General features: G+C 43.5%; 1 long non-coding RNA gene across 1 annotated transcript; it reads left to right on the forward strand.

Annotated features, from left to right (window-relative positions):
* The first annotated feature begins 6,206 nt into the window (after positions 1-6,206).
* Positions 6,207-6,753, forward strand: LOC136520482 (uncharacterized). Its single transcript, XR_010775251.1, has 3 exons — positions 6,207-6,362; positions 6,429-6,641; positions 6,703-6,753. It is a non-coding gene; the product is annotated as an uncharacterized lncRNA (long non-coding RNA).
* The last annotated feature ends 2,136 nt before the right edge of the window (positions 6,754-8,889 follow it).

Below are 8,889 nucleotides of genomic sequence, written 5' to 3' on the forward strand. Positions count from 1 at the left end.
CCGGAGGAAGGAGATGATATTGGCTGGAGCTGATGACCCTTATCCTGATGAATGAGGAAGAAAAAATCAAAGCTAAGAGATGAACAAGAAAGTTGCAAGGGGGCAAAAAGCCGAATCGTACCCACGACGCCGGCAGCGCGATGCTCTGCTTCCTTCAGCCTCCCCGTCGGCAGGACGCTTGCCACGATCGCCACTGTTTGCCATTTGCTTTGGTGGAGGTTAGGGTTTTCTTCTGGAATGAATTGAACGAAGGAAGTGGAGGAGACGGATGTGAGAACGCTAAAGCGAAGATAGCGATGAAGGCTAACGGAAGGGTCTATTTATAAGCCGGAGCGAAGAGTCATGGCGAATTCTACGGAATCGTGGGGCGAGAATGCCGAACGGTGGAGTAGGGTTTTTCCCTTTCAGCTGGGCCACTACTGGGCTAGGCCAGGCATGGGTTAAATCGGACGTCGCTCGACTATCTCCCTAATTTGTTGGAGCCAGCATTGTTCGGTTATACCCTCACAACATTTAAATTGGGATTCGTTCGGCTATTGGAAGAATGGAGACAATCGGCTACATTCTAATCGAGTAATTTAAGGGAAAATGGCCGATTGTTTTTTTCGAATGAATAAAAATAAGTAAGCATAAAGTTGGTTGATCAAGGGAAAGAGGATATCACACTTAAGTTTATTACAAACCCAATGTCTACTTGTTCAGAAGATGATTGATTGCCTCTATGGCCTCAGTCCTGATTCGGCTAACATTATCTAGCACTTTTTGATCTTCATCTTCAGAACTCTGGATGCTGGATAACTTAGTTTTGATTTGCTGGTCTTATTTGATGGTCGAAGTTATCTTTAGTGAAGCTGCTTCTATGTTCTTCGGCAAATTAGCTATATGGGCCCTGTGAGACTGAATTTTGGCATTTAGTTCGGCTATTTGAGCTTCTAGTCTGCTTTTTTCATCCTCCATGGCTTTCAGTTCAGGCTCCAAGGTTGTCAAGGAATTTTTTGCAGTATGAATATGAGAGTGAAGGTCTTTAATCTCTAGCTTTTTCAAAGATCTATCCTTCTGCAGAGCAGCCCTCGAAGATATGTTTTTGGTGGCCCTTCTTACCATAGCAAAGTGGTCATCAAGATGGGCTGCAGATTCTAGGGGGGCCTTGAGAGTAGAGGGGATATCTTGATCAATGAGTTCAAGGAGGTCTTTTATCTGGTCTGCATCCTGAACCAGACTAATGGTATCCTTATTCAGCAGAATGATCACCTCTTTTAGCCGAGCCTGATTTTCTAGCGATAAGGATTATTGAGAAGTAATCTCTTCACCTTTCTCAATGATGTAGTCCTCGATAGAGAAGGAGTAGCTGGTGGTCAGTTTAGTAATGTTCTTCTAAAAAAAAGAAAAGAGAGAAGAAAGGAGGTGTTAGCCGATTGTGTGAATTTGCTAAAATATAGTGTGAGACAAGGCATTACCTGCTGAACTGATTGATCGTCAGGATGGATTATACCCTGGCTTGTTGGAGGACTTGGCTGAAGGTTCAGAAGGGATGGGTTTGGAGCTTGATCAGGAGAAGTTTCCCTTGCCAGTTCATCTAAGATTTCATCTATTCTCAATAAAGTAAATGATAATGAGTATAAGAGATAGATGTTATTTAGAAAAAAGAGAAAAAAGAGAATTGGTTGAACGATGTTACCTATAGTCTCATCAGATTTATGAGCCTTTGAACCTTCAACTTCATGAGTCTCTGAAGTTTCACTGTCATGGATTTCTTCATTTTCGGTAGAAGCTTCAGGGGTTGGTTCTACAGGTGCTGAGGTATTGCCTAGTATGGGAATTTCGACTTGTGGCTGCAATGGAAGTAATGAATGTAGAGGTGGTCAGGTTTACTGCTAAGTGGGGTTGTTAACCTGATAGAAAGTAAAAGGTTCATACCTTAAGAGATAATTTGGCTTTCTTGGTCCTTGGTTTCTTGGGTAATAGAAAATTGTCAGATGTTTTCCTTTTGCCTTTTCCTCTTGAAGATGCAGCAGCTGAAGCAGCAGGAGTTCTCATGAGTGCCTTTAAAGGTACTGAATCCAAAGTCACAGGAGTTTTCATGAATTCCTTTAATTTTGGGGCATCAAACCCCAGAGTAGGCTTGGGACCAGCCGAATAGTACTGGATTGCTTTGGCTAGGAGAGTAAACTCAAGATCCTGTGCATGACCAGATGTTAAAATAAGAAGTGGATTCAAGAGCAAGAAATGATGAGCATAATGAAATTACCTCACTATCAGAAGCAAAATCGGGTTGCAAGTTTTTGCATAAAGAATGAACTGATATATTGAAGATATGAGCATGCCATTCTTGCCACCAAGAAACAAAGAAGGGATGAGCAACATCTAATAGCCCAAATGGAGATGGTTCGTATGTTGGCAATTCCCATCCTAATTCAAAGATTTTCTTGGCTTCCATTCTTTCTGTTATTACTTCCCTTGACTTTATGATTGTTGAGAAGAGGAATCTTGGAGGTAGCTGGCCACATCCTAATTGTCTGGCCACCGTATTTGGATAGTAGAATTCATAGGTGGACTGCACTAATCTCCCATGATGAAATTCGGCTGGCAGAGTGCAAGGTTTGATAAAGGAGTTGAAGATATCCGTAGATTCTTGACCTGAACAACCAATTTCATAGCTAAACTTGCAGGGTAGAGTCAAATTTTCATTTTCCCTATAAGGGAACCAGAGCACGTTGCCGAATCCTTTGAAAAATAGCTTGAAGAAATGACCGATATCTATGTCAATACTGATAGATGATGCTGCTTCCCCATAAGTCTGACAAGCCTTAACCTTTGCTGTACTACCTTCAGCATAGTTGACCGAAGGAAAACTTAGATTGAAGAGGCTCACAGAGGTTATCTGATGCATGTATAGCTAGAGCCACATTTGAATTAGCCACCAGGGACCATTCACACAAGAGATTTCTCCACCTTGGCGCATCTGAAGAGTAACCTGATGCATCATATGATAAACAGACCCTAAGAGATATTTGCCTAGTGGGATCTGAGTGCCTGCAGCTAAGTCTTCAGCCATCACCATGTGATTCAGGGTTGGTTCATTGGATTTTTCACAGAAGATGAATCTGCATAGCCACATATTCATGAAGGCTTTTAACTCTTTGTTAGAGATGGTGCTAGATGCATTCATGTAGTTCTGGATGTGCTTGACCCATCCACCTCCAGAGCTGACAGCTCTTTGGTTGCTTTTGCTCTTGTACTTATAGGGGTATACTGGTAGTGACACGTTCAAGCCAGTCATCATGAACACGTCGGCTAGAGTGATGGTGTTGATGCAAAAGTAGATCTGCAAACACAAAGGGCTAATACCCGAATCGATATCCAAAGCGTGCCAGTCGATTTGACCTGCTAATCGACAAGGATGAAGGTACGAACACTTTGGTCCTGACAACAGCGATACGCCCGGAAGTCACGGCCAAGAGGTGCTCACGCGGAACTCGAGAATCGCCGAAGATCGTACTGAAACGATGCAGCTCGCCGAATCAATGAGAACTCGTAAAAAGGAAAAATATGCAAATTGACGAAGTCGCCGAAAAGTAAGTAGATGTAAATAGGAGTAAAAATTGGTTTTGATATTGATTGATATATCTTTTTTATTACATTGCCCCTTACTCCATATTTATACCCTGATCTAAAGAGACACAACCAAACACAACTAGGACACCAATCCCATATCTAAGGAAACACGTGACTCTTACATGAATCATAACCTAACAAATACAGAAAAGGAAATCAACTCCTATCTATTTCCCTGTCCGCCTCAATTACGATGGAAATCTCACTGTCCTCCTTCCCATCGGCATACTCCCTATTTCATCGGCAGTAGTCTTCAATTCTTCCTTCATCGGCATACTCCCTGTTTCATCGGCAGTAGTCTTCAAATCTTCCTTCATCGGCATACTCCCTATTTCATCGGCAGTAGTCTTCAAGCCTCCCTTCATCGGCATCGACAATAACACCTCCAACCTCATCGGCAACGCCCGAGTCCAAATCAACCTTTACATCGACCATCACCAGCTATCGGCAACCATCTTTACAAACTGGCTTTCATTGGCTATCAAAGTATTCAATAACTTTCCCCTTGCCGATTAGTCCACTCCGATTATTTTGACACGTGCAAAAAACGGTGTCAACACATGCCCCCCAATTTCGGAGTATAAAACCATTAATGCTCCGAAATTTACTCCAGATAACGCTTGCCTTTGCCCGATTACCGTAACTCATTCTCCAAGCCAAAACTTGATTTGCTATCAAATCCAATCAAATCTCATCTTGATTCACGCACTTCAGTAAATATCGCACAATCGCCAACCACTCTTGCCTTGATTATGGTTGAGATACCAAAACAATAACCCATCGGCAAGATCTTAACATGATAATGCTGCCATTTTCAGAATTAAAATATCATGTATCGATATCCCTTCCAAGTCATGATTACTTGTTATCAACTCATCTGTACAATCCCCGGATTATCGCGCGAACAGTTACCATATCCCTCTGAACCGCCTTGACCTATATGCGCGCGACATAGAGATAAGTCCAAAATACCCTTATTCTGGGCGGCTTATAAATAGATTTCTCCGGAACCCTCATTTTCTATCTTCAGCCTCCAATCCTTAGCACTTTCTCTCTCCGGCGGCGACTCCGACGAACAACCGCGTGACCTCAACCAACAAGAACCCTTCTCAGGCGCTAACTTCAAGTTTCCGGCTCGTACCTCCACCTTCCTCAAGACAATGGCCATCAATTTCGACGTCCCCGCGGTTCGCTCCACTTCCATTACCTTTTACTTTGATCTTTTTGCAAATTCATTTAGTTGGTGATTTTTCCTTTCTTCTGTCTTCTGGATTCCATAACCTTAGGAACTGCGCAACAAATTAATTATCCCAACCGATCAGCCGCACGTCCAATGCCTTGGACCAATGGGCAACCCAGATCCAACCGATCTGATCAACGCAGAGGTTAACAGAATCCCCTTTAGAGCCCAAAATTTCTCTCTGAATTTGTGGAAAGACACATTCCGATCTTGGCCCAAAACCACCAAAGGGTGGAAAGATTGGTATTTGAGGGTTAATAGATCGATGCAAGTATACTGGGCAGAATGAAGGTTAGACCAATGTATCAGGCTCTCTATTGCCGATATGCAGAAAAATGAATCAATGATAATTGCAGCTGCTTATTTCTGGTCAGACACAACCAATACTTTTATGTTTGGACATGGCCCAGCTACCCCTACCCTTGCCGATGTCCACATGCTTACTGGCTTGGACATCTCAACTGCCGATGAAGGCTCCATCTATGGTAGAAAACCTGAATATAGAGTGAATACCCGTAACATCGGCGGTTGGACAGGATATATTCAAGAATACCAGAAAACCGGGACACTTAGCCAGAGGGAACATGCCACATTCCTGAATATGTGGTTAGAAAAATTTATCTTCTGTGGTCGATCAGTAGGACCAACCAACGCCTTCCTCCCTGCAGCTGAACTTTTGGCTAATGGCGTAAGGTTTCCTCTTGGCCGATACCTTCTGAGCTCCACTTATCATCTTCTTCACCAAGTGTCTCAGAAACTTTTGCTTGGCGAACCCATCGGCAACCTGGGAGGCCCGTGGTGGTTTATCAACATGTGGCTGAATGCCCATATGCACAAACGTTTGCAATGGGACTTTTTTGCTCAACAATTCCCACGAGAAATTGCTGAAGATTATGTGCTCGGAGATGATGAATCGGCAACACGCTCACCCCTCAATTTTGGTGAAGCCATAATTGTCCTTCCTGGAACAGAAGCCAACGAAGACCAAATCGGCAGATTCTTTCAAAGCTTCTACAATGGTCTTTCTCGTGATCATAGGGCATGGGTGCCTTATATCGACGAAGAAAACAGATTCCCCCTTCTTTTCAACTTTGCCGATGACACTCTGAATCAAGATAATGAGCTCATGATGGCTATCATCACTCCCAGGGCAATTCCAGTAAACACATTCGGCAGCGGGAAAAACACCAACATTACATATGAATTTTACAACCCATCGGCAGTATCCCGCCAATTGGCTTTTGGGCAACTGCCAATCAAACTCTGCTTTGCCGATGTGATCAAACCCAGGGAAACAATCACCTGCGGAACAGATTGGAACAAGGTAGTACAACTCTCTCCTGATGCCGATACTGCAGATGTTGATATATCCACCTGGACACCAATATCTTTCATCACCGAGTCATACAAGCAATGGTGGCGAGAGTGGAAAGAACAACTGTTCGCAACTTCTGCTCACACATATCGGCACATGATCGACCCTGAATATGCCATCCCTGACGACGCGGTAAGTTTCCTTTAACTCCCTTCTGCTTTTCCCTTCATTTATCAGTAACTGATTCTCTTGTAACAGGTTAACAACCCAGCACTATCGGTGAGCAAAAGTGGGAAACCCTTCAATCTCCGGCCTGTTTCCCCAACATCGCCGATCGGCTACAACGCTCCCACCTTAGCCGCTTTGACCCACCAGAAGATTCGTACCAAGACCATCACTTCTAAGTCCAAATTGGCTACATCCATGGCTACTCCATCGGCCGCTGCTACAACCTTGGTCAAAGCCTTTAAGGTAACAACCTTGTTTATTTTCACTTATGCCGATCACAAACTGTATTAACTTTAATCATCAGGGGGTAAGAGCTGCTACTGGATCGTCATCGGCAATTCCGCCGATATCAAGCACCACTCCTTCAGAGGTAGCTTCTTGACTTCACATTTTATCTGTTAAATATCATATCTTACACTTGTTTTGCAGCAACAATTGGGTACATCGGCAAACGTACCAGATGTCCAAGCTTCACAACCAACAAGTGTCGATGCCCCCCAGCCAATCGTTGCCGATGCTCAAGCAAAGCGCAAAGCTTCAACAGATACTGAAGCACAGCCAAAACGACAAAGGTCTATGCCGATCCCTACATCTGCCCCAATGTCATCGGTCATCATACCTCAAGAGCCCACCACCGATGAAGTCACAGAGGATATCCCATCGGCAAGCTCAGCCGATCCCCCACACGACATACTCCAGGTTGCTTCCTCCAGTCAAGCATAGGAAATTGCCTTGAAACAGGTAAACCAATCAACCTATCTGATTTTACAATACTCATACTTACCCCTGACTGATCTCCTTTTCTTTCTCTCAGGAACAAGATTCCCCGAACAGCCTATTTTCCTTTGCCATTGACATTTCTGACGATGATGGAGAGGAGACAAGTTCTTCCCTTGCACTGGGAACAATATCGGCAGAGACTAAATCCAAGTTGGAAACCCTCCTGAACTTGCTACAGCAAGGTACTGCCCAACTGGTAGATGACTCGGACCCCGCAAAGGCAATTTTCAAAACAATTCGTGGCCAGGTCCCTGCCGATGTTGAAGAAGTACTCTTCCCAGCAGCTCACTTAGAAAGCCGCCAACTGCAATATCAACGGGCTGCTCAGCGTATTGCCGATAGAGCAGCTCAAGCTCAACTTAAAGAAGAGATGCTACAACTGAAGCAAATCGCTGATGAGAAGCACAAGGGCATCGTCAACTTGCAGACTTCGGGTGCTGCACTTAAGCAGAAAATCTTGGATCTATCGGCAAGGAAGGCAGCTCTATTGGCTGAATTGAAAGAAATCGATGCAGCCTTAACTCATGCTCAACAAGAAGAAAGCCAGCTACCCAATGCCGTCAAAGCCCTTTGGCAAGAAAGAGATATCCAAGCTCGCAAGGCTTTAGCCATGAAGAAAAAACTCAAGCCTGTGGAGGGTACTGCCGATGACGATATCAAAGAAATGGAGGAAGCCGACCAGATTCGCCTGCGTGCGATATTAGCTATCCAATCCTTGTTGAACGTGTAATCTTATTTATTGTATCGGCACTTTATGAGACATTGACATCCTTGCATAATTCTAGCCGATAGTACTGTTATCGGCACTTGTACTTTTATGCATCTATCCAGATACTAGGGTAATATTTCTTTAAATATTTTCCATTTAACGCCCTGGGAAACACAACCCCTTCGAGGGTTTCTAAAATATATGCATTACCAGGAACAGACTGATTTATCCGATATGGACCTTCCCAATTGGGAGACCACTTTCCAAACTTTGAACTTTTAGTCCCAATCGGTAAAATCAATTTCCAAACCAGATCTCCATCGGCAAACTCTTTTACTTTCACCTTCTTGTCATACCATCTAGCTACTCTTTTCTTATTTTCTTCGATACTAACTAAAGCCCTTAACCGATGACCCGCCACATCTTCCAACTCATCCTTCATAAGAGTATTATAATCATCGGCTGTCAGCTGATTTTGAGAATGTATTCGTCTAGAGCCAACCTTAATTTCCCAAGGCAAGACTGCATCGTGTCCATATACTAACTGATAAGGCGTTACTTTGGTTGCACCATGATATGACATCCGATATGACCACAAGGCTTCATTTAATACTGTATGCCACCTCCTAGGATTTTCTTCAATTTTGCGCTTAATGAGTTTGATGATCCCTTTGTTAGAAGCCTCAGCTTGACCATTAGCTTGAGCATAATATGGAGAAGAATTTAAAATTTTAATTCCCATACCTACAGCAAACTCATCAAATTCTCCTGATGTAAACATAGTGCCCTGATCGGTAGTGATAGTCTAAGGAATACCAAATCGGTAAACAATATGTTCTTTCACAAAATCAATCATATTGACCGATGTCACCTTTTTTAAAGGAATTGCCTCAACCCACTTTGTGAAATAATCGGTAGCAACCAGAATAAATTTATGTCCTTTACTCGATGGCGGATAAATCTGACCAATGAGATCAATAGCCCATCCCCGGAACGGCCATG

This window comes from Miscanthus floridulus, chromosome 18, assembly GCF_019320115.1.
Source record: "Miscanthus floridulus cultivar M001 chromosome 18, ASM1932011v1, whole genome shotgun sequence".
Taxonomy (NCBI): Eukaryota; Viridiplantae; Streptophyta; class Magnoliopsida; order Poales; family Poaceae; genus Miscanthus; species Miscanthus floridulus.